The sequence below is a fragment of the Pelodiscus sinensis genome, chromosome 21 (assembly GCF_049634645.1).
Source record: "Pelodiscus sinensis isolate JC-2024 chromosome 21, ASM4963464v1, whole genome shotgun sequence".
NCBI classification, from domain to species: Eukaryota; Metazoa; Chordata; order Testudines; family Trionychidae; genus Pelodiscus; species Pelodiscus sinensis.
In genome coordinates, this window is record NC_134731.1 from 19,930,577 (window position 1) to 19,956,331 (window position 25,755).

Below are 25,755 nucleotides of genomic sequence, written 5' to 3' on the forward strand. Positions count from 1 at the left end.
GCTGCCTCATAGGTATCGGGCATCAAGGGAGAGTTCAGCACCTGCACCGGACTTATAACCCTCTGTGACAGGACATGTGCCAGACTCGACAGTGCTGGAGTTGACCGCACGTCCTGGACTTCTCACGCTAGAGACCACCAACGCATTTGGTCCTGCCTCAGCCAAGATTTAAGAGGGGATGTACTCCTATCTTCCCTCCTGCCTCGCAGTACTGGTGAGGTGGACCAGTGTCTCAGTGCCACGGTCCCCAGCGTCGGGTGTCCTTGGCTGCGCTCAGTTTTGGCACGTTATCGCACACAGAAGCCGGAGCACTCTGTACACAGAGCTGGCTCCAAGTGCTGACTTCTCTGCCTGATGGGGTTTTAGTGCCACTTCCATAAGGAGCTGCTGGAGCCTGTACTCCCAGTCCTTTCTGGTGCGGGACTTAAAACTTCTATCGATTTCGCACTTCTCAGTGCAGTGTTCTTCACCCAAACAGCAAAGGCATGCAGATCACTGTTGGGACTGGGGAGCTTACAAACTGTGCATGATTTAAAGCCTGGGGCTACAGTTCTTGGGCACTAGTCCGCTATCTGCTGATGCTGAAGACTCTGCTACATGAGCAGAGATGACAATGAAGAGCTATAGCTAGGGACTAGACACTTGCCAAGGCAAGAGCTAGAACATTCCAATGCCACTATGGACAGTAAGAAGGAACTGGGGGAGGGCAAGGTTGGCAGTGGTATATATGCGCTGATATAGCAGCGTCACTCTAGGGGTCTCCACAGCCGACTGTACGGGAGCTGTTAGGGAAAAGTTTCAGATGCTTGTGTATGGGGTGTACATACACCTGATTGGAATCAACGTGAACAAGCACTCAAAGTAGAATGCGTCATTGTTCAGCATTAGGGATATTAAATATTGATTAATTAACTAGTCGAGTAACCTCATGAATTCTTATCGGTTAGTCGACTATTCTATAGTCCCTGGGGGTGGAGCCAGCAGCCAGTGCTCTTGGGCCCCTCTCCTGAGGAACTCCCTGCAACTCGGTGATGCTGCCTCTGTATCAGATACAGCAGCATGAGGTGCCAGGCGGGAGCTGGTACATGAGGGGAGACAGTTGAAAAACCAGCTCCCCTCGCAGACCAGCTGCCTGTCGCCCTGTGCTGATGCCTCTGGTAAAAAGGCAACAACACAGGGTGGCAGCAGCCCCTGTCTTGGGGGACTGGGTGTCTGAGCTCCCAGACCCGGTACGAGCCAGAACTGAGCTGGACCTCCTGCCCACCTTGCTCCTAATACACTTCAAATGCAGAACTGCAGCAGGGGGAAGTCCTGGACCCATCGCAAGCCAGGACTGAGCCGAGCTGCTGGCCAGCCTGCTAAAAAGTTTGCTGGTGGGGGAGGGGAGGGAAATGCATGTAGTCTCTAGTGTTAACTGATAAGCTTTTTCTTATTGGTTAATCGGCTACACGATTATATCCCTATTTGGGACCAGACAAAGATTGCACACATGAGGAAGTTTTTCTTTTACAAACTAAAGATGGATGTGCCTCTGCTCTTAGAATGCATGGAAAGATACTTTACAGCTATCAGCATCTACTCCTGCAACAAACCTGCATAGTATTTTTTCGATTTGAGGTGTCTCGGGATTTTAATTCTTTTGAGAAGTGGATTAGAGATTCCAAGAGCACATTGTAAGAAAATTCACAACAAAGTTTTTAAAAAGACACATGTATCCTCAGGATAAGGTTACATTTACCCATTAGGGATGCGAAATCCTGTTTAAAATGTTAACCGGTTAAATGATATGTTTAACTGGTTAGCTGCCCGCAGCATACCACTGGCCCAGTTGGGCCAAAGTAGACCCTGGCCCACAACTGCTCCAGCCCAGCTACTGGTAAGCATCATCCAAGTAAGTAAGACTCTTATTTCCATCTATTAGATACTGGTTTGTTTTGAATTGAGTGATACCATCAATTGAGCCTCTCAGAGTGTCAGATATATAAAAAGCTCTATGGTTAAATATCATGCATCTCCCAAAATATATTTGTAAAAGACGATGAAAACAATTAACAGACTTCAGACGAGCCAGTGCAGGTTCATTCAGATCCCTGATGGCTTCAGTTCTACCTTCTTCTCTCCTTCCTATGGGATATCTTATGCAAGGGCAGGGAAACTTTTTTGAGTACAGGGCCACTGACCCACGGAAAAATCAGCTGGGGGCTGCACACAAGTAAGAAACCAAAAAAAAAAAAAAAAAAAAAATCCCAAACCCTCACTAACGAGGCCCCTAAGAAAGAGAAAGACCCTCCCCACATTCCCCTCACACACCAGAGCCTAGTGGAGCCTAAGCTAGTAGGTTTTGTGTGCTCCACTTCCTCAGTAGGCGCAGGCTCCCCAATGCTAGGAGGGAAGCCCTGAGCCTCAGGGGCTGGATCCAGGCAAGCCAGGGGCCACATCCAGCCCCCTGGCCTGAGATTTCCCCACCCCGTCTTATAGTCTAAAGATTCTAAATCCAAAAGTACATTGGAAGTCACATATTACCCAGTAAATACGATGATGAATGTATTGTACACACTGTAACACTCATGCACTGTATGTATACAGAGTTACATATATAGGGAGTGTCCAACTTACCAATGGGTTGTGTTCCAAAAGTTCGTTTGTAAGTCAGTTGTTTGGAACTCGGAACACACAAAAGCAATGTTATAAATGGCAGTTAGCTCACAAAAGCCTATTTAACCCATAATGTAACAAACACACAATTAAAATAGTGTTTTATTTAACCTTGAATACTTTTGCTTGAGGAAAGGTAGGTTTAATTAGAGATAAGGAGGTAGGTGGAGATTCTGAGCATCCCTGGGCCACTATGGCTCCCCCTCTCAACCAGCTCCTGCAGCCAGCCCCATTCCCCATCCACTTCCCCACCCACCCACCCACACACAGAGAGAGAGAGATTTCACCCACCTGCTGTAGGTGGCAGCGAGCTGCATGAGCGCTCTCTCTCTCTGTGTATATATATATGACAGAAAGAGCGTGACTAATTTTACATGTAAAGTTATAATTCATAGAATCATAGAACACTAGAACCGGAGGGGACCTTGAGAGGTCATCAATCCCAATCCCCTGCCCTCACGGCAGGACCCAGTATCGTCTAGACCATCCCTGATAGAGGTCTCTCCAACCTGCTCTTAAATATCTCCAGAGATGGAGATTCCACAACCTCCCTGGGCAACTTATTCCAGTGTTTAACCACCCTGACAGTTAGGAAGTTGTTCTAAAGCCCAATCTAAACTTCCCCTGCTGCAGTTTAAACTCATTGCTTCTTGTTCTATCCTCAGAAGCCAAGGAGGATAATTTTTCTCCCTCCTCCTTGTGAGACCCTTTTAGATGCCTGAAAACCACTATCATGGCCCCTTTCAGTCTTCTCCTTTCCAAACTAAACAAGCCCAAGTCTTTTAGTCTTCCTTCAAGCTCATGTTCTCTAGACATTTAATCATTCTTGTTGCTCTTCTCTGGAGCTTCTCCAGTTTTTCCACATCTTTCTTGAAATCTGGTGCCTAGAACTGGACACAATACTCCAATTGAGGCCTGCTCAGCACAGAGTAGAATGGAAGAATGACTTCTCGGGTCTTACTCACAACACTTCTGTGAATACATCCCAAAATCACGTTTGCTTTTTTTGCAACAGCATCACACTGTTGGCTCATATTTAGCTTGTGGTCCACTATGACCCCTTTCTGCAGTACTCCTTTCTGGACAGTTGCTTCCCATTCTGTATGTATGAAATTGATTGTGCAAGGAATGATGGACGCCAGGGAAACCGTCTTGAATTTAGACTTCACTATGACAGCGTTCAGATCCCTCAGGTCCAGAATAGGACAAAATCCACCCTTGGCCTTTGGGACTAGGAAGTAGCGGGAGTAGAAACCCCTTCCCCTGAGGTCCAAAGGTACCTCCTCTACTGTCCCCAGATCAAGGAGCTTTTGCACCTCCAACCTGAGAAGATGCTCGTGAGAGGGGTCCCTGGAGAGGGATGGGGAGGGGGAATTAGAAGGGGTGCGGGAGTGGAAGGGGATGTAATATCCCCTTCTCACTGTGTCCAGAACCCAACAGTCCGTTGTAGTATGCAACCAGGCATGGTAGAAGGGGAAGAGCAAATGGCCTGCAGTCCGGAGTGCTGTGCTTGCTTGCACCTTCAAAGATTCTGCCTGGGACCCTGGGGCTTGCTAGAAGGGCTCGCCCTCCATTCAGAGGATGAACGGGAGGGACGTCTGTTGTTATTATTATACAGCGGCCTCTCCATCTAGAGAAATCCTGTCTGCTCTACTGGAAGGGATGAGATGGGGCTCTTGGGAAGGAGCAACTCTTCAGGGCAAGGGTATGAATACCTAGGGACCTAAGGGCTCCCACAGAATCCTTCAGCCCATGGAGGTTGGTGTCAGTTCAGTCGGAAAATAGGCCCCCACCCTGAAAAGAGAGGTCCTGGATCGTGTTCTGGACCTCAGGTGGGATACCAGACACCTCTAGCCAGGCGCCCCTGTGTAGGACTAGACCCATTGCCGTGGTATGGGCCGCTGTATCCGCAGAGTTCAGGACCACCTGAAGTGCTGCTCGGGACACTACCTTGCCCTCCTTGGAGACGGTCTTAAGCTCCTGCCTCAAGACCTGGAGCAGAGAGTCTCCAAACTTGCCCATAGCTGCCCAGGAGTTAAAGGCATACCTACTCAGGAGAACCTGCTGGCTGGCAATCCTGAGTAGGAGACCTCCCAAGGCGCCATCCTGAGTGGCCCTGCCTCGGAACAAAACTGAACAAAAAAGTCAGACCGCTTAGCCTCTCTCTTTCTGGGGGATGGAGCCAGCTGATTCTGGTGCTCATGGTGGTTTGCTGCCTGTACCACTATCGAGCCTGGTGGGGGGTGCGAGAACAGGTGCTCATGGCCTGCCTGGGGGACAAAGTACCGCTGTTCTGCCCTCTTGTCCGTGGGCAGAATGGACACTGGCATCTTCCAGAGGACCTTGGTTATCTTACCCACTGTTTTGTTCAGAGGCAGCCTCTGCATTGAGGATGTTCACTGTAGGGTCAGAGTCCTCCAAGGCCCGTTCAAGCTGGACCCCTAGGCTCTGGGCCAACCACTGGAGAAGCTCTTGGTGGGCCCAAGAGTCCATAGTGGGCGCCAATGAAGAGGCCAACCCGAGTGCCTCATCTGGGGGTATTCATCCTCCCCAAATGGTCAGGTCCTCCTGTTCAAGCGGCTGCTCCAACACCAAAGACGGGGTGGACTGTCCCGAGGGCCCCTGGTCTCCACCCCCAATTGATGAGGGTTGTGGGGAGTTACTCCGCACCGCCGAGGTCTGCAGTGCCGGGGTGCAGTGCAATGGCGTTGCCCACGGGTGTGGCCTGGATGCCCAGGTGCAAAGAGCCCGCCATGGAGGGAGCACACCCCTGGGACTGGTGGTAAGCCCACAGAGTCCAAAACAGCCACTGCTCCGAGTGCTGCCACTGTGAGGGCCAAGACTGAGACATGCCCGAAACACTGCCCTGGTGATCACGGTACCGAGAGTGGGAGCAGCATTGGGACCTGAAGCGGTGCCGAGATCCAGAGTGGTGCCGGGACCTGGAGCAGTGCCGGGAGAAGGAGCAGCGCCGGGAGTGGGAGACCAGTGCTCTAAACCGCACTGACTCCATGCTGGATTCCAATGAGTAGTTAGACTCCGACCACGGAGGAGCCAAAGACGAACCCGGGGAGTGGTGTCCCTCTGCATGCCGTGCCATGGATGCTGGCTTGCCCCTGTGCCACAACGACGGTGACAGCATTAAGTGCCCCAGTGCCATGGACTGGGCCACTGGAATCAGGGCGCTGGACGCTGAACTCTCTCTAGATTCACTCTAGAGGGATGTCATCGGTACTGAAGGACCCAACAGTGCTGGCGTCGATGTGAGTGCTGGGGAACACACCACCAGATGGGGCGCCAGTGTGGAGGGTGGTGCCGGCCTGCCTTGGTCTGGTGCTCAATCAGCTCCTGAGCTACCTCAAATGTATCCAGCGTGGAGGGCCTTTCAACCGGTACAGGCTCCTCCATCGTGCTGCTGCCCTTGGATGCGCTCGACTGGCCGCATTCCAGCCCAGGAGCAGCGGCCCTCACGGCTGGAGCAACAGGGTGCATCAACTGGGGGCACACTGCAGGCGCATTCTGGGATGAGGACCTGCCCTTCTCCGCCCTCCTCTTCTTACGGGGCACTGGGGACTGCGACCAGTGCTGCGCCGCCAGGTGCCTTGAAGCCGACGGGGCCCCTGACAAACCCAGTGTCTCCCGCACCAAGTGAGGTGCACTGTAGGATTCTGGTGCCACATCCTCTGCCGGAGCACTGACTCCATAAGGAGTATCTTCAATCGCAAGTCTCTCTCTCGCTGAGTCCTGGGCTTAAACTACGGCAGATCCTGCTGTTAGCTGGGACTTGGGACTCATTCAGACACTTCAAACACAACTGGGCATGGGTTTTGAACTGTCAGCACAGGGCTTAAAGCTGGCATGCCCCGCAAACCAAGAGGGAAGGGGACACAACTGGCGAGCCCCAACCCAACGACTTATCCAACGCTATCTAAACAGGTACTTAACAGGGGAAGCAACTTGGTAGAAAACAAAGGGGATCAAGTAGGTGGTAACTACTCTAAGAGACTTGCGGATACCACTGGGATCGCATTTGTGAACAAGCAAGAAGGGAGTTCCAACAACCCTCCTGGGCAGTAAGAAGGAACTAAGGGGCTGGAGGGCCAGTGGGGATATATGTGCACCGAAAGAGCGGCACCACTCCAGGGGAATCCCCAGTTGGCTCAACAGGGAAAACTCTCCAGCAATCCATGCACGTGGTGCACACACACCAAAGTGGAATGGACATGAGCAAGCACTCAAAGAACTAGTGCTTTTTTAAGGGTTAGGTTATAGTCTAATTTAAATTCTCCTTTTTAAGATATATTCAGTATGTGCAAAGTATGAAATCAGCCAAATTCTATGCAGTCATGCACTGTGTCACAGAAAGTGGAGTTACACCAGTGAAGTCCAGCACATGCCAGGTTACTGTTGGTAGGATAACAATATTTCCTTTTTCCATCATATTACATTAGAACCATTTTAAAATGAAATTCCCTTGTACATTAAGAAAAGTAGAGCTGCTCACTATAGCATTTAAGCAGTCCAGTGCATTTTCAACTTAAAAACTTAGATAAGAGAAAGGAATAAGAGACAAGTTAAATCCTTTACTGCAGCTACTGATTGGCTAGACACAACTTTCTACAGAGATGAGTTAGGGCAGCAGTTCTCAAACTTTTTGGGTGTCTGGCTGATGAGTCTTGCCCACATGCTCAGGGTTTAGCTGATCGCCATATTTGGGGTCAGGAAGGAATTTTCCTCCAGGGTAGATTGGCAGAGGCCCTGGAGGTTTTTCGCCTTCCTCTGTAGCATGGGGTACAGATCACAGCTGAAGGACTCTCTGCATGTTGGGGCCTTCAAAGTATTTGAAGGCTTCAATATCTGAGACATAGGTGAGAGGATTATTCTAAGAGGGGTGGGCGAGATTCTGTGGCCTGCACTGTGCAGGGGGTCAGACTAGATGATCATAATGGTCCCTTCTGACCTTAAAGTCTATGAGTCTATGAGCCCTTTACATGCGTAAAAATTTATGCAGAGCCCCTGCGCTCCGCCGATTGTACGTGCGGAGCCCCTGCGCTCCGCCGATTGTACGTGCGGAGCCCCTGCGCTCCGCCGATTGTATGTGTTGTACCTATAGATGCTTCCAGTTTGTCAACCTCGTGGAGCTGTGGAGATGTCTCACAGAGCCCCTGGGGCTCCGCGGAGCACAGTTTAAGAAACACTGAGTTAGGGCAACAGCATTGCTACTGCCCTTCTAAAGTAGGTTTCAAATATTCTGGGGCAGTTAGCTTGTCCTCCACTTCCTTCTCTTGAACCTCTGCTAAAATTCTGATAACTGGACTTCTTCCCCAAAAGACAAACTGAAGTTGTAGTTCAGATTGTTATGGGTTTTGTCTTACTTTTCCTGAGTGGTATGCCTCAGTTTTTGGCCAAAGTGGCTCTGAAGAAAATTGGTGGGAGGACATTTTGTCATATAGCATCTGACTGTTTTATCAGGCCACCCACCCTTTGGACATTTTCTCTGGAGCCTGTCTGTTCCCTTGATATGACTCAGATAAAGGCAATGGAGCAAGGAGAACGATGGCTACATTTCTTCCTCGGTAAGTAGAGGCAATTCAAGACAGCTTTGCCCTCTTCTGGGTTATGTCCCCACCTATTAAATTTCCACTCCAAACTCAAAGTAACAGGGCTCTCCAACTCCTCTGAGAACCTATTTGTGTCTTGAAAAACCTTCTACCCATCAAGTTGTGCTTTCCTTCTTAGAAAATGGTCTCTTCTCCCTCCCTCCACCACTCCTTCTCCTTGCCTGTGGTCTAAGGAATAACAAGGCTTACTTGCCCACAAATCCACACCCTCAAAATGTTATGAGTCTTACCCCTGCAAGGTCTGAAGTCAAGGAGCTGTTCAGTTACCATTCTGGTGAAGTCAGCCTTTGATACCCAGAGATGTGGGCCTAAACCGGCCAACAGAAGCTGTAAAGGGAAACTCATCTGAAAGTGACAGCATAAAGGAGCTAAATTGTCTCCTGGTAAAAATACAGCAGGAAGGGGTGGACTGAAAGGATGAGGTGAACCAAGTGGTCCAATTCATCAGTAATTCAGGTCCAAGCTGCTTTCATCTCCTTTCCTCCATGGCCTGGAGTTGGAAGAAAAGACTGACCACAGCAGTGGCTGATGATAAATGCCTGAGCAATTCTGCATCCTTCCCATCCAATTTAACAGCAACTTACTTCTGTCAGGACCCTGGGAGGCAGAAGGTAAAATGAGATATTAACCTCCAGAAGCCTCTGCTTGACTGACACTTGGTTCTTTGAACTAGCCTGTTTCCGGCTCAGAGGGAGGCTTAAGTAATCCCTACGGGTATGTCTACACTACCCTTCTAGTTCAAACTAGGAGGGTAATGTAGGCATACCGCACTTGCAAATGAAGCCCGGGATTTGAATTTCCCGGGCTTCATTTGCATAAGCGGGGAGCCGCCATTTTTAAAACCCCGCTGGTTCGAACCCCGGGGCTCGAACTAGGTAGTTCGGACTAGGATTCCTATTCCGAACTACCGGTACACCTCGTTCCACTACCTAGTTCGAGCCCCGTGTAGCCACGCTGCACGGGGTTCGAACCAGCGGGGTTTTAAAAATGGCAGCTCCCCGCTTATGCAAATGAAGCCCGGGAAATTCAAATCCCGGGCTTCATTTGCAAGTGCGGTATGCCTACATTACCTCGCTAGTTCGAACTAGCAGGGTAGTGTAGACATACCCTACCTGGCTATGGTGTATGTGGTCAGCCCTTACTTATTTTGCACAGGGGCCAGTGAGAGACTGCACTGGGGCTATTGCTACACTTCAAAGGTAGAGGCACCCTTATTGACTGATCAATTAGCCAATTAATCAAAATGTAAAATCCCTGCATCAAACCTGCCTTTAGCTTAGGTAACAGAAGAAAGGAGAGTTACTCACTTTGTGCAGTAACGACTGTTCTTCGAGAGGTGTGTCCCCATGGTTACTCCACTGTTGGCGACAGGCCACCCACAGCCACAAACTGGAGCATTGCAAAGCAGTCCCATCCCCCCGTCGGGCCATGCATGCACAGGAGACATCTCACGCCACTGCCTCCTGAGTGCTTGACATGCACAGCCCAGTCCCTCCCCTTCAGTTCCTCTTCTAAGTCCGAGTAACTAAAACTCTGAGTAGAGGAGAAGAAGGGAGGGTCGTGGGGCACCCACGGGGACATGCATCTCAAAGAACAGTCGTTACTTCACAAAGTGAATAACTCCCTTTCTTCTTCAAGTGATGTCCCTGCTGTTGGCGATTATAGAGCAGTATTCAAGTTGGATGGAGGCAGTTGGAGCCATTATTTGGCAGTGGTGAACAAGACTTCAGTGGCCACCGTGGGTCAGATGCTGATTGTGGTAGTTTTGCATAGTGTTTTGTGAAAGTGTGATCTGAGAGCCAAGTTGCAGCTCTATAAATGTCTCTTAGAGGGACACTGTTCAGGAAGGCTGTGGAGGTAGCTGTAGCTTGAGTGGAATGTGCCCATGGTGGATGCTGTAAGGGCCTGTTAGCCATAGAATGGCATCTGAGCATGCATGTCAATATCCACTTTGAGATTCTCTGAGATGAAATAGATGTGCCCCTCGATTGCTCATCAACGGAAATAAAAAGGCTCTGAGATTTAGGAAAGGGCCTGGTTCTATCTAAAAAGAAGGCCAATACCTGTTGAATAGCCAGGGTGCGCATCATGGCATGTGGTGAAGCGTGTGGCTTTGGAAAGAAGGTAGGTAATACAATGGGTTCATTGATGTAGAATGCTGTACATACTTTCAGGATGAATGCTGGATGGGCCTCAACATAACCCTGTCTTTTGCAAAAAGGGCCCCAAGCTCCCCAACCCTCCTCACTGAGGTAATAGCAGACTTTCATGTATAGGAAAGGAAGCACAACTGTGGCCAGGGGAGTGAATGGAGGCCTAGTCAAATGGTCCAAAACAAGGTTTAAGTCCCATGCCGGGGGTGGAGGTCTGCAGGGTGGGTATATATTCTGGAGACCCTTAAGGAATCTTTTTGCGACTGCGTGAGCAAAAATGGAGAAGCTGTCCACCAGGGTGTGGAAAACTGCTACAGCCAACAGGTGGACTCATAGGGTATGTCTATACTACAGCATTATTTCAAAATAAGCTATTTTGAAATAGCTTATTTCGAAATAACGCATCTACACACAAAATGCATTTCAAAATAGCGTTTTGCTATTTCGAAATAGCGCATCCACACTGAGTGGACGCTGAATTGCATTTAAGGCCGGCTGGAACCAGGTCCGGCAGGGCATCAGGTCAGGATTTACTTTGTGTGGCTTCTGCCTGAGGCTGATGCCTGTGCTTAAAGGGACCCCCCCGGACGGCCGGTTCTCAGCTTCCCTACTTGCTTGCCTACCTCGCTGAGGGACAGCAAAGCATTTTGTCTCTGAGTGCTCTGGTTGCCCTCACTCGGGACACCGCAGCACTCTGCAACATGGACACTCTGGTGCATCTCTTGGACACGTTGCTGAAAGCCTGGTTGCACTTTCTGCAGGCTGCCATCCGGGAGGTCCATCGGGGGACTGTCAGGATCCAGGAGGCCCTGCGGGAGAGCTTACACCTTGAGGAGCACTAACAGACTCCCTGGTCTGTTCCACCGGGGGCTTGTGCCTTGTTCCTCCCTCAAGTCCTTCCACTCCCCCCCCCCCAATCCTCCTTCCTGATGTAAAATAAAATACACATTTTTTCACAAACACAAACTCTCTTTATTTAACAAAACTGCGGGGGGGGGGATGAAACTCTGGTGAGACTGGGGAAAGGAGGCGGGAGAGGGGAGGAGAGGGGGTGGAAGAGGGGAGGGGGAAACCTGGGAGGAGGGAGCTGGAAGGGGGAAGCAAGGGGAAGAAGTGGGAGGGGAAGCTCAGGGCCTCGCCGGACCAACTTGATTTTCATGCAAACCTGCTCCTGGGTTCACATGTGGCCTTCATGTGAACCTGCTCCTGGGTTCGCATGTGGCTGGCAGCTATCCTGCCATAGACGGCCACGTTCCTCCATCTAGTGCGGAGATCATGGATGTTGGGGGCATCTCCCCCAAACCTGAATAAGGTTCATGATCTCTGCCCTGGACCAGGAAGGTGCCTGCATTCTCCGGGCCCTGGCAGGCTACTGGCAGCTGGCAGACTGCTCCTGGGGAGTGGTGGAGGGCTGGCTGCCAGTGGCTTGCTGGCTCATGTTTTGGGGCCACTCGGTCAGGGGCAGTGACTGCTGGCTCTGGGCTACCCCTTTAAGAGCTCGGAGGGTGGGGGGAGAAGAGGAGTGTTCTTGGTTGAGGCTGGAATGGCCACCAGGGCACCCTGGGAAAGCTGGAGGCCCCCTATTTCGAAATAAGTACACAGCACTCATTTCAAAATAGCTATTTTAAATTTGGTGTTATTCCTCATAGAATGAGGTTTACCAAATTCGAAATAAGCGCTGTGTAGACACTAAAGTTATTTCAAAATAAGGGCTATTATTTCGAAATAACTTTGCTGTGTAGACAGACTCTTAGGGAAGAAAGTGAAAGTCCAGATGTCTTAAGTTCTATTATGTAGTCAAGGATAATGTTCAGTAGAGACACATGAGGGTCCCTCATCACTCTTAGACAACAGTGAGAGAAATGAGTCCATTTTTCCAAGTACGTTTTTTGAGTGGAAGGTCTCCTACTGTGGAGGAGAACATCCTTCACCGGTTGAGAGCATCAGGTGTCTAGAACCCCACACCAGATAGAAGCCACACATGGAGGTGTAGGGTGTACGGCTGAGGATGCAGCATCATCCCATGATTCTGGGAGAGAAGGTCACGCTGATGTGGTAATGGGTATGGAGGTTGAGTCAACAGCCTGTGCAGGAATGGAAACCATGTTTGGCATGACCAGGATGAAGCTATCAGAATGACTTGATCCCATTCTGCACGGATCTTGTGGAGTACTCTGGGAATTAGTGGTATAGGCATAATGTTGAGGGGCCCTCCACTGGATCAGGAATGCATCTCCGAGTGAGCCTTGTCAAGCCCCGCTCTGGAGCAGAATCGGGGGCATCTGATGTTGTGAGGAGAGGCAAAAAGGCCTATTGTTGGCCAACCCCATTGAGAAATCAGGTCTGTGACCTCAGGATACAGCTCCTATTCGTGGTCCACAGAAAAACTGCAGCTCAGAGAGTCTGCAGTGGTGTTGTTGGCTCCAGGTAGGTATGATGCTAGGAGAGTACCTTGGTTGCAGATGCACCAGTTCCATAAGAGGATGGGCTCCGCACACAAGGAACGGGAGCAGGCACCACCTTGTCTATTTACGTAAAACATTGTGGAGATATTGTCTATGAGGACTCGAAATGTATGACTGGCAAGTTGGGGTGCAAAGTGCATACAGGTGTTTCTCACTGCCCTGAGTTCTAACATGTGGGGATGTCTCCATAGACCACTTGCCCTGGTCTTGAAAATGGGCTCCCCAATCCAGCAGGGATGCGTCTGTTGTGATTTGTGCAGTGAGCTTGGGTTGGTGGAAGGGGATGCCTACCAGGAGACTGTTGATGTTCACCAGCGTAGGGATGTGGGGTTACTGTACCAACAGACGTCCTTCTTGTGCAACAAGTGGCATGAAGGAGTGTAGACAGGTGCTATCCATAGTTGAAAGCATCAGAAATGCAAGTGTGCATCACAGACGACATGTGCAGTTGCAGCCATATGGCCAATCAACCGAAAGCAGTTAAGTATTATGGTGGAAAGGCTCATGGATATGACTGTGATGACAACTTGGATGGCTGTGAATCGCTGTTGAGGTAAATAAGCGTGGGCTGAAAGTGAGTCAAGACGAGCACTGATTAACTCTGTCTTGGGTCGCCTCTAGCTTTGACTTGTGTGTTTATTAGAAGACCAAAACAAGTGAGGGCGGCTTTGGTCTTGTTCACATGGAGGTCTCTTGGCCTCCCTTTTATCAAGCAGTCCTCTAGGTATGGGAAGATGACTACATGTAACCGTCATAGGCTATGGCTAGGACCTTTGAAAACACTCGGGAGCTGAGGAGAGGCCAAAAGGCAGAACCTGTTATTGGCAGTGGTGCTCCTAGTGTGAAATGAAGGTAATGACAATGAGTTGGGTAAATGGTAATGTGAAAGTATGTGCCCTGTAGGTCGGGGGCTTCGAACCAGTCCCCCTGATCCAATGCTGGAATAACTGTGGTTAGCGTGACCATCTTGAAGCACTGCTTTCTGAGAAATTTGTTCAGTTTGCGGAGATCGAGGATTGGTCTCCAACCCCCTATTCTTTTCTCTGTAAGGAAATACCTGCAGAAGAACCCCCTTCTATGGCTCCGAACAGCAGGAGACGATTGACATCCTACCTTAGCAAGCTCTTGTGACTCCCTGGCTGATCCCGGGTTCCGCGGAAATGCCACACTGAGCCTGGGATCAGCTGGAGTCCGCAGCTGACCCTGGGCCCCATGTGGCACTCCTGCCTTGAAATGCCATCTTGGCATTTCAAAGGGACAGTGCTGCACTGCTGATCCCTTTTAATAACCCCTTCCCCCCCCCCTTTGCTGCCCCTGATAGAAGCAGCAAGGGGGGGGTGGGAATCGACTAGTCGACTAATTATCCAATAAGCATTTGCTTATCGGATAGTCAACTAGTCCTTAACATCCTTAGCAGATACTGCAGATGATAGACCTGCAGAAGCAGGGCATGACTGAGGGTGCTTGACCTGACTGTCAGGTAATGAGTTAGATCTGCCAGATATTGCTCGTGTTAGCTGCGGGTCTGCATCAAGCATCGGCACAGCTTGTGCAGAGGGCAGCAGCACTGAAGGTGGCGCAGGCTTGTGAGAGTGCACCACTTTTGCCTGTGGCACTGCGGCTTTTTGTTGTGCTGACTCTTAAGAAGCACAGGGAGAGTAGGTGCTGCAGCATGGAAGCTGTCAGCTGATTTTGTGGCAGTACCGGTAGCCCCAGATGTTCCAGGTCTCTCCCCTGCTAATTCTTGAGGAGGAGGAAGGAGAGAGAGAGAGAGAGAGCACGAGCCGGAGAAGCTCTCTTCTTCGTTGCTTTCCTGGAAGATGGGGAGGCAGCCCTCTTCTTTGGAAAGCCGTCCCGATTAGAGGCAGCATCTTGTGCCTCAGCAGGCTGTACTGCTTTATTACACAGTATCATTCTCTGGCGGAGCTATCTTTTCTCACTCTCACCATCACACTTGAACAGTGCTCACGGGCTTCTTCCAAACAGTGTATATAAAGGGAATGGCCAGCAGATACTGGCATGGGCTCTCGGCAGTCAATACATTTCTTCAAGCTTGAGGAGGCAGATGTATTAGTTAATATTTGGTTTACTCCATTCCTTTTCTTGGGAGAGAGAGAAAAGAGGGAAACCGACAGGCACCTGTTTTGCCGTGGTTGAGTGGCTAACGCCGAGTTCAAATCCTCTGAAGGGAATTTTTTTTCCCCCTGAGGTAAAAAAGGAGGGAAACTATTTACACGAATTTCTAAAGTCAACTCTATAAAAGGAACTGTCCAAACACTAAATAACTCTCTCAGGTAATGAGAGTGAGAGCGCATATTGAAGCTCCGCCCACAGCCAAGGGCAGTTGAAGAAGAACTGAATGGGAGGGGATGGGCTACACGTCAGGCACTCAGGAGGCAGCAGCACAAGATGCCTCCTGCACATGCATGGCCCGATGGGGTGGGTGTGTGGAATTGCTTTGCAATGTTCCGATTGACCCATCGCCAACAGTAGAGCACCCACGGGGATATCACTTGAAGAATTGGCAGGCTCCTCCGCCACTTGGATTACCCCCCTTCTTCCACTGCTTCTCAAGTCCAGTTTTGTCCTTTAAGGTCCAAGCAAAAAGCCCATTGTAAAGGATTTTTAAACCTTCCTGTGCAGAACAAAGGTTCTAGCCTGCCAACAAATACACTGTGGGTACAGGAAATCAGGCATTATAGAAGTCACTAGACCAGGAGTCAGCCACCTATGGCTCACGAGCCAAATATGGCTCTCTAAGGAGCCAGATATGGTTCTTCTGGAGCTCCAACTCAGTCCTCTTCTTAACTCTCCCCACTGCAGGGAGCTAGCATTGGCAATACAGCCTTACGGCCCCTTGCAAAACTGGAATGTCAGTGGTGGGGAGAAAGCCGCAAGGCTTCCCACCAGATCCGGTGTGCAGGGAAGAAGCAGAGCTAAAAATGACTCGGTGGGACAGTGTTTTCCTTCCTCTACTCCACCCAACGTGGGAGAAAACAGGAACCAAAGATGGCTCCCTGCAATTTGTTCCCTCAGGACACACTTCCTGCAGCCTCCCCTGCCAACCCTTCCTGGAGGCTTCCTGCCGGCGAATGGGAGCAGTAGGAGGTGTGTTATACGGTGCCTACCATGTGGCATGAAAACAAGTAAGTGACCCCCACCCCCTTGTGTCCAGACACGCCCTCTCTCACCTCCACCCCAGCCAGAGAGCCTGCCCACAGCCCCCTGGCCAAAATCCTCCCTGCCCTCTGCCCCCTGGCCAAAATCCCCCATCCCCTGGCTAGATACCTTCTGCCCCCAGCCAGCCCGCCTGCCCCCAGGCCAGCCCTCACATCCTCCTACAGCCCACTTCCCGCCCAGATCCTACACTCCCATCCCTATCCCATTCACTGGTAGCCCTGTCCCACACACTTAATGCCTCATTTTTGGCCCCAACCCAGAGTCAAGGGAGACCCACAAAATCCACTAACCCTGGAACACCAGAAGAGTACATCTGGCCTGAGGCCTTGACCTTCAGTCCACCCTGCTCTTCTCTACACTATAGGGATATAGAGCACCAGAGGAGTGAGGTGTTTCACATTGGTGGGGGTCACATTGGTGAGGGTTGAGGGGTTTGGGAGGGTTTTTTTTTTTTTCTTTTTGGCTTCTCACTTGCGTGGTCCCCAACTGTGTTTTCTGTGGGTCAGTGGCTCCTGATGCAAAAGAGGCTTCCCACCCCTGACATAAATTAAGACAATGTTGAAACCTTTTGAGTTGGACATATTTTACTTTATTTAAAAATAAAGCCTGACCAACAAGCCCCCAACTGGGGCCAAGCACCCGTCTAGCCGCAGCATCATAACACTCCTGCACACACACCCCACCAACCTTAAGTCCGTCATACACCTGAACCCCCTGCCCTGAACCCCTCATACTCCCACATCCCCAAACTCATGCACCCCCACATCCCCAGCCTCTTGCATCCCCACACCCCCAGTCCTCTGCCATATCACTCCCTCACCCCCACACACACCAACCTTGAGCCTTGGGTCTAATATACACCACAATCTTCTGCCCTGAGCCCCTCATGCACTCCAACCCAGACTCCTGCATCCCCACAGCACAAGCTCCCTGCTATAAGATTGACAGAAGACAGACTGAATGCGTGCATGAAGCTCAATTTGACCCATTATGATGTAAACTTCAAAGAACTGCATGAAAAGATGCAACAGTAGAAGTCCCATTAAATAAAGTCTCTGAGTACAATGTTTCATTTCTACTCTTATTAATCAGTATGTCAATTATCAGTAATATTAAGCTGTATATTTTCAGTCATGCAAATGTGCATTCTTATAGGGCTCTTTGTTGACCACTTGTTCTGAATTTTGATGTAGTTTGGCTCTTTGGATTGAAAAGGTTGCTGACCCCTGCTTTAACCAGTTAAATGTGATGTTTAACTGGTTAATTGATTAAAGGGGAGGTGGGGAGTTGCTCCAGCCCAGCTGGGATGGCGGGAGCAGTCCCTGAGACATGGCCAGAGGGGTTGGAGCAGCCTCCTACGCATGGGTAATTTGGGGAGATACCCCCTTGTGGCTCTGCATTTAAAGTATTTTGGGAGCCAGTAGGCAGGCATGCTGGCTCAATTCTGGCTCGCACCAGGTCCTGACAGTTATCCCTCTGCAGCTCTGCATTTAAAGTAGTTGCCAGGACCCGGCAAGAGCCAGGATTGAGCCAAAGTGCCTGCCTACTGGCTCTCAAAATACTTTAAATGCAGAGTCACAGAGGAAGGGCTGTTGCATCCGCTTACTGGTTAATTATTACCTGGATACACTATTACATTCCTACTCTGTACCAGAGGCAGCAGCACCGGGTAGGCAGGCGGGAGGCCGGTGCTTGTGGACTGCCCCTTGCGTGTAACCACTGAAATTTTCAGTGGTTAAACGTTTAACTTAAATAAACACATTTTAACATCCCTAATATAGAGTAGTATAGACAAGTTGTCTGTAAGACATTTTAATTTGTAACGGCTGTGCTAGTGCTTTTTAAGTAGCCTATTGTAAAACTAGTCAAATATCTAGTGATGTAACCCTGGAAGACATCTGCATACTCCTGGCTGATGACCACTGATAGAGGTTAACTCAATTTAAACAATCATTAAATTCAAGGAATGAGCGCATAGAAATTCATGCTAACAACCTTCCAAAAGGCATACTTAAAAGGTTTAAATGAATTCCACAGATCCTGTAATTCAACCACCACCTGACCTGCCTTTGTTTTTTCATGTGTGCACTACAAAGAAGACTGTATAGGCAAGTTAACAGAAACAAAATGTTGTAACATTGAAAAACACAACTGAAGTATTTATTGTATATAGTGTAAAACAGATTTCTTTCCTTACGAGAAAGGCTTATTTAAGAAATCATTCCACTGAGGGACATTATAAATTACCCCTCCCCGTTCACTCTGAAAAAAGAATATTTCAGTAGCATTATACATATACAAAGCACTATACAAACATCAGTCCTCATGACATCACTGCAGGTAAATATATATTATCCCTATTTTACAGGCTGAACAACAGAAACAGAGAAATTAAGTAATTTGCCCAAGGTCACAAGTCAACAGTGGAACTAGAGTTAGAAATACAGAGGTCCTGACTTCCAATGCTATCCCCAGTCTTCCAGACCATATAGTAGTGATGGAAGCCAGATGGACCACAGGTTGCCCGTGTGTGGCCCACAAGACGTTTTGTTTGTCATTGCCCACACACAAGGTTGCCAAATTCCTCTGGTTTCAATCTGTGTAGGGTTTTGTTTTGTTTTTTTAAACCAGTATTACTAAAGGGTAAAGTACCTTGCAAATTCTAGGTATACAAGCAGTTATCAAAACAACCCTATCTTGGGAGATTGTTTCAGAGGGGTAGCCATGTTAGCCTGTAACTGAAAAAACTTAAAATATAACTAATAATTTTGCAGCACCTTAGACACTAACAAAAAATGTAGATGGTGGTATGAGCTTTTGTTGGCACAACCCACTTCTTCAGATGAATGAGAGTGAAGGGGTCCAGTTTCCAGATAAATATCAGGGAAAGAGAGAAAGAAAAGGAAAAAAGAGGGAGAAAACAGGGGGGGGGGGAGAAGGAGGAGAAGAGGAGGAATGGGGATTGTAAATTAGAGTATCCATGCTAAATGAAGCTGATACAGGGGGTACTGAGTGCTCTTAAGTACCCTGTGCTTGGTTTTTTATGTCATTAGGATGTTGACATAAAAGTTGAATGTAGTGGGCCATCCAAGCAAGGTCTTTGTTTAGCCCTCTGTTGCAGGTATCAAACTTGTACATGAAATTAAGTTCTGCAGCCTCCCTTTCAAGCTTTTTTTTTTAAATTAGCTTGCAATAATATGGTAACTTCAAGATCCATTAATGAGCATCTGGACAAGTTAAAATGTTCCCCAATAGCTTTCTATGTATTACCTTTTCGAATATGTGATTTGTGTCCATTAATCCTGTATATTGGCCAACCTGGACAGTCTCTAAATGGCAGAGGGGCATTGGTGGCACTTGATGGCATAGATCATATTGGTGGATGTGCAGTTATATGAGCCTCAGAAACCGTGTTGGTTTTACAACAATCTTGCAGCCCACTGAGATGAAGAAGGGCCATTCATGCAGCCCACTTACTAACCTAGGTTCCCCGTTGCTGCCAGACAATCTCTCCAAACTCATTGTTTTCATCATACTGTGTTCCCTCCCTTTCCATTTTCATGATAATATGATGAAAACAAGGAACCTGGAGAGCTCTATAAAGGAATAATATAATCACTTTAACCCTTAATACTGTTTCCTAGTGGGAAAACAGTCTAATTTCCCCACCCACACACCCAAAAAGTGATGGTCTCTTTCCACCCATTTATTTATTTCAAATCTTAATTCTCTTTGAATATACATATTAGAGGCAAGACAAACTTCCCTCAATTATTGAAAATGTGAGAAATTCACCACAACTAGGAAAACCTGAATTAAGTTTTTCCATTAGTTACCCGGTAGGTATCACCCTTAATAAGTGATGCTTACTGGGTAAGAGTTAACCAATACCCAGGGAGCAGCCTGCAACACCATCCCTTACCTTCTGCTGACACTGTGAAAACCATTGTTACCTATAGAATTTGTTCTTAATTATCAGGAGTGAAAAATCTAACCCCTGACTGATTTCGCCATTCAACTACAAAAGTACCAAAAAAGGATAAAATTATTATACTGGAGTCCAGGGGAAGTTGGCTCTTCTCATTTGAAATCAGATAAGGCAATTTAATGAGTACATTAAAATGAAGCAATTCAATTCTTATAATTGACTCCTGATTTGGAGTTAACGATAGTCTCTGCTATAGTTACATATACTTCATATTTATATATATTGCTTATTCTCAGGAACAGATTTGGGTGTTCTAGAACACACTATTTATACTTGCTTACATTCCAAAAAGAATTATAAGATAATAAGATGATTGCATCTGTCACATTAAAACTGTTGCCCACTGCCAATTTAAAAACACATAGAAATATATTTCATATTGTACAGACATTTATGTCCAACACCTGTATACGGTACACACTCCTTTCTACCGTAGTCACATCTGTCCCAACAGTAAACCATTAGCAACAACAGAATGAGTTGGTTACATACCTCCCAGGTGCACAGCTCTATTTCTAATACGGTACAGTTCCATTCCCCTGAAGAAGTTTATTAATCTTTCATAAGGTTTGTATTTATATACAGTAGTATATTTCCCTGCATCTGCAGAGTGCCTGTTAGTGTAATTCCAGAAATTATTCATGTCATTTGTATCATGTTAGAAATGACTGAATTACAGTTCTCACACCCACATAAGTATAATACTGCAAAGGATTATTAAACAGCTATATACAAATTGCCTTTTACATGCCTAATGCATATTTTTTACCAACTTCAAATAGTGAAGTAATATCCACCGATCAATACTGTATGACAGTCTTCCTACAAAACAGTTTAATTGACAACCTTGGCCAAACAGTCTAAAACAACTCTGCATTTTAGGATCAAGTTAATCAATTTTAATGGGATTTTTTTCTGTTTAGAATAAGTCGCATCTGTCCTGTAGATTAAAAACACACGCACAAGGCACTGATTAAAATAAATCAATTGCTTTTTAAGGGCATTTTTATTATTATGTAGTATATGGTAGAATTCCCTCCTGTATTAACACCGAACTAGCAGAGAACTTACAATATACAGCAGGGATGGGAAACCTTTTTCGGCTGCTGACCCACAGAAAATCAATCGGGGAAAATCAATCAGGGGAGCTCTGCAGAAGCAGGCTTGCTGGAGGACCGGCTTAAAAGTCTGTTTCCCACTAGTGCTGGCTCTCACCTGCTCCCCCACTCCCACTGTCTCTGTGGGAGGCAGCTTATGGGGCAGGCAGCTCCATGGGAGCCAGCATGTGCCTCCCCACCATGTTGCCCCGGGGTACAGAGGCAGCGGAGGTGGGGGAGAATGTGTGTGTAGGACTAACTGATACTTGTTGGTTAATCCTGTAGTCAATTTCATTGACATCCCTATTCTACAGGGACCAAAAACAGCCACTGGGAGGCCAAATCCTGTTATAAAACCCTTTACAGTTCCGATAACACTGGACGCAGTTTCCAATGGTTGATCCCAGCCTTTTCTGGAACGGAACAGTTGAAAAACAAACTTTTTTCAGTAAGGTCAGTAAAAGAAGGACAATGTGCATAAATATTGTAAGATGAAATTTGCAAAGCTTTACTAGCATACAGCTAGTAAAGAGAAAAAAATGCATACACCATAGTTCATGTCGCGCATATAAACCACAATAGAACACTCCTACTACAAATCAAATTTCCAGAAAGCCTTATTTTATCATTTAAGATCGAATATTTGCCCAAGGTAGTCAGTCCTTAAGAGTTATTCAGTAATGGAGCCCTGCTCTTCTTTGAAGAAACAATCTTTTCATCCTTTCAACTTTTCCTGCTAGACATTTTATTCGGTAAATAATACCCAGTTATGTAATAATTCCTTCCACAGTAAAAGAGCAACCACCCATTGTGCAAAGAGTTCATCGCACTATCTAGATTTGCGAACAGCGGGCAGGCACAGGTAGGTGACTAAAGGCAAACAGATCAACCGGGCAAGCGGCAGGATCCCTCGCCACGGACGCTGGCCTTTATTCTGTCACGAAGTCCTGTCAGCCACATCTGGCCAAGAGGGGAACCGGGGGCAGGCTCGGCGGGGCGGAAAGAGAGGGGCTGGACAGGGGAGAGCAGGAGGGATGGGTGGGCCAGAGGCCATGCGGAAAGACCCACGGGGAGGCTCAAACGGGATCTGGAGAGAAGGGGTGGAAGGAGATGAGCAGGCAGGGAGGGGCAGGAGCTGGGGGGGCTCGGTCGTGGGGGGGCGATGGAGGGATGGTTCAGAAGTAGGCGGGAGCTGGATCGCAGTGGGGGCAATCGGGAAGCTGGGTCACAGGAGGGAGAGGGACAAACGGGGCTGGATCGCGGGGGGGAGAGGCTGACGGAGGGGGGGGCGGACGGGGCTGGATCGCGGGGGGGCTGATGGAGGAGGGGGGGCGGACGGGGCTGGATCGCGGGGGGGGGAGAGGCTGACGGAGGGGGGGGCGGACGGGGCTGGATGGCGGGGGGGGTTGGATGGCGGGGGGGGAGAGGCTGACGGAGGGGGGGCGGACGGGGCTGGATGGCGGGGGGGGCTGACGGGGGGGGGCGGACGGGGCTGGATGGCGGGGGGGGGTTGGATGGCGGGGGGGGGAGAGGCTGACGGAGGGGGGGCGGACGGGGCTGGATGGCGGGGGGGGGCGGACGGGGCTGGATGGCGGGGGGGGTTGGATGGCGGGGGGGGAGAGGCTGACGGAGGGGGGGCGGACGGGGCTGGATGGCGGGGGGCGGCTGACGGGGGGGGCGGACGGGGTTGGATGGCGGGGGGGGCTGACGGAGGGGGGGGCGGACGGGGCTGGATGGCGGGGGGGGGCTGGATGGCGGGGGGGGGGCTGACGGAGGGGGGGGGATACCGGGACAGCCCCCCCGCGGGTCAGCTCTTCACCTGCGCTGCGCCGGGAAGGAGACCGGCAGGCGGAGGGGTCACGGCTCCAGCTGATGCCGCCGCCTCCTACCTCGCCGGGCCGCCGCCGCCCCGCCGCTCCCGGCCGGCATCGTCGTGGGGAGCGCCCGGCCCCTCAGCCCGCGGCTACTCTCCGCCGCCGAGCCCGGCGCCTCCCGCCGCCGGCCTGCCATTGAAATCACACATACGCCCTGATTGGCCACACTGCGGACCGGAGTCGGTTTGTGTCGCGGGGGCTGATTGGCCAGCCTCCGTGGCTTGCTCGCTGGGTGGGCGTGGCTCAACGGGGGGTGGGCGTGGCTGCATCCTCCCTCTCGCGATTGAGCGAAGAACCGCTAGAGCCCGGGAGGGGCACGGGAACATCTGTGTCAGTGTGAACAGCTGGATCCGGATTTAACAGCTGAGTGAACTTCGTTTGGATGAATGCCTAAGAAAACAGCTGCACGTGAATGTAACACCTGCCTACATATTTGGCTTTGAAGCAGGCACATCGCTGCACCTCTGTCTGACCATCTGGTTTGGGCAAAACATTTGGATTTAGTGCAAGCGCGAGGTCAACATCTGACCATGATGTTGCATAAACTGCTGGCTATGGGTTTGCCTGGATGAATATCTAGGGAAACAGCTGGGTCTGGTGAGCACCTGGAATCCTGGACATCTGTTGCAATTGTTATGAGACAACATCAGGCAAATGACTATGGTAAAGAACATTTAGGATGCGATGGAAATATTTAAATTTAAGTGAGCATATGAATCAATGTATACCTTTAAACAGGTATAAACAGTTTGGGTTCACCTTGAAGTGGCAGAACTTGTTTGTTATCTGAATCGATATCAAAACATTGCCTACCTTTGCCAGCTACTTCATACCCAGTCAAATACTCCCTCCTGTGGTAATCATAATGCATATTTTATACAGTACTTTTCATTCCAAGAGATCCCAAAATGTACAGCTTGCCATATGTTATGTTTTAAACAAGGAGCATATTGCAAGTGCACAACAACCACTTAACCTATCACTGAAATTAACTCACTTCTCAACTATTCATTCATTTGTAATTTTTCCACAAGAAGTTTTTCATTTCGCAAGAAGTGGTTGGAGCAAGCATCACCCTCCCCTCAGCACTAAGCCTGAACTGTTTGGATCTAATCCTGAGAAACTATGTTCCAGTTTGCTTTTTAAAAAATGAAAGACAAATTGTCAATTATTGTAGAACGTTTGAATCCCAGTGTTGCAAGAAAATAACATAGTAAGATAAAGATTTTTACATACTCTAAATATATCCTCCAACTTTACAAATATATGCTGCCAGATCTGAAGAAGAAAGTGTTTTGCCCAGAAAGCTCATGACACTATATATGTTAGTCTCTAAGGTGCCAGGGGACTACTCTTTTTTTAAGTTGTGTTTAAATTACAAACTAACATTTACACCTCTAAGAATCTTTAAGAAAAGTGCAGGAGCTACAGCCACAGAAACCACAAATGAATAGATACTTATCAACTCCTAGTAGAATGCACTGCCTGGTTAGGATATTGTCAGTCACAACCACTTAAAGCAGGCATGTCCAAAGTCCGGCCCGCGGGCCAATTGCGGCCCGTGTTCCGGTTTAATATGGCCCCACAGGTAATTTGGCAATATCTATCTTTTATGGCCCCCCAACGAATCCATATGTATTGAGATGAATACATTGTAAAATCTCAGTTAATGTCAGTTGGTCTAAATCAGTTATAAATATATTTGGACACAACATGTATACTTGGTGTTATGTTCCTGTTCATATTTTTTGAACTTAGAAGTTGACAGACAACCTTTATTACCAATAATATGTAATGTACTTTACAATATTCCTGACATATATTTCAGCTTCCTGGATTTTTTTTTCATCTGGCCTTCAGATATGAAAGGCAGAGTGATTTAACACCTGTTTAGATTTGTCATCCATGTGACGAAATGAAAAGTATGCCGTTTGCAATAAACTTTGCATAAAATAGTTAATTTGCATTTAATTTTAATGGTTCAAAGAATGTCAGGCAAAATGGTCGGCCCTCACGCATATTCACTTCATCAAATCTGGCCCTCTTTGAAAAAAGTTTGGACACTCCTGACTTAAAGGATTAGGCTAGACAATCTTGCAAGTGAAAAAGTCAGAATCTTAGAATTCCATTGTATAGATTTGAAGTTCTTCTGGAAATGAGAAAGTTTGCAAAGAGCATTTGAATGCTTCTCTTTCATAATGTTCCATAGCTAACATAAATCAGATGTGAAAAACTTCCCCAAAACTAACAGTCCTTTTGAGCAGACCATCTCTAAGTGTACTGCAATAGTGGATTAATTAAATTAAAAGGATACACAGATGGACTTTTAGAAGTCTGGTATAAGCAGAGTACTATGAGAACTTAATTCCATAAGAAACTTTCAAGTGCTCTCTGGCTGCTGTGCTTACAGATATATTGCCTTGTAGTTCAGAATGAGACCACACGTCCTCAAAAGGTTCCACACAATTCTGCCATTACTACCCTATATATAAAACCAGCTTTTACACCACTGTGGGGGGAGAAGATTTTAAGATAGCTCAGTTACACTATCATACTGCTAGCTACTTCTGTACACCTAGAGGCCCTAGTCCAGGTGACTTGAAGTTATCCACCATACATTTGAGAGATACACATCTCAAAAATGGCACGCCAGAATCATATTCAGAAGAGACATGTTTGTAAGCTACCTAGGCCCAGTGACCGAGGGCAGGGGAATTCCCAC

The 25,755-nt window shown here is 48.4% G+C and overlaps 1 protein-coding gene across 7 annotated transcripts in view; it reads right to left on the reverse strand.

Annotated features, from left to right (window-relative positions):
* The window catches only part of TPST1 (tyrosylprotein sulfotransferase 1), a 104,271-nt gene extending 81,084 nt beyond the window's left edge, over nt 1–23,187 (reverse strand). For 6 of the 7 annotated variants that reach the window (XR_012897143.1, XR_012897144.1, XM_075905093.1 and 3 more), the window contains exon 1: nt 22,979–23,174. The gene's annotated coding sequence lies outside the window, so the exon portion shown is untranslated. Of the gene's footprint in view, nt 1–22,978 lie in introns of all 7 variants that reach the window. The other variant, XR_012897145.1, reaches the window with a different exon arrangement.
* Between the last annotated feature and the right edge of the window lie 2,568 nt (nt 23,188–25,755).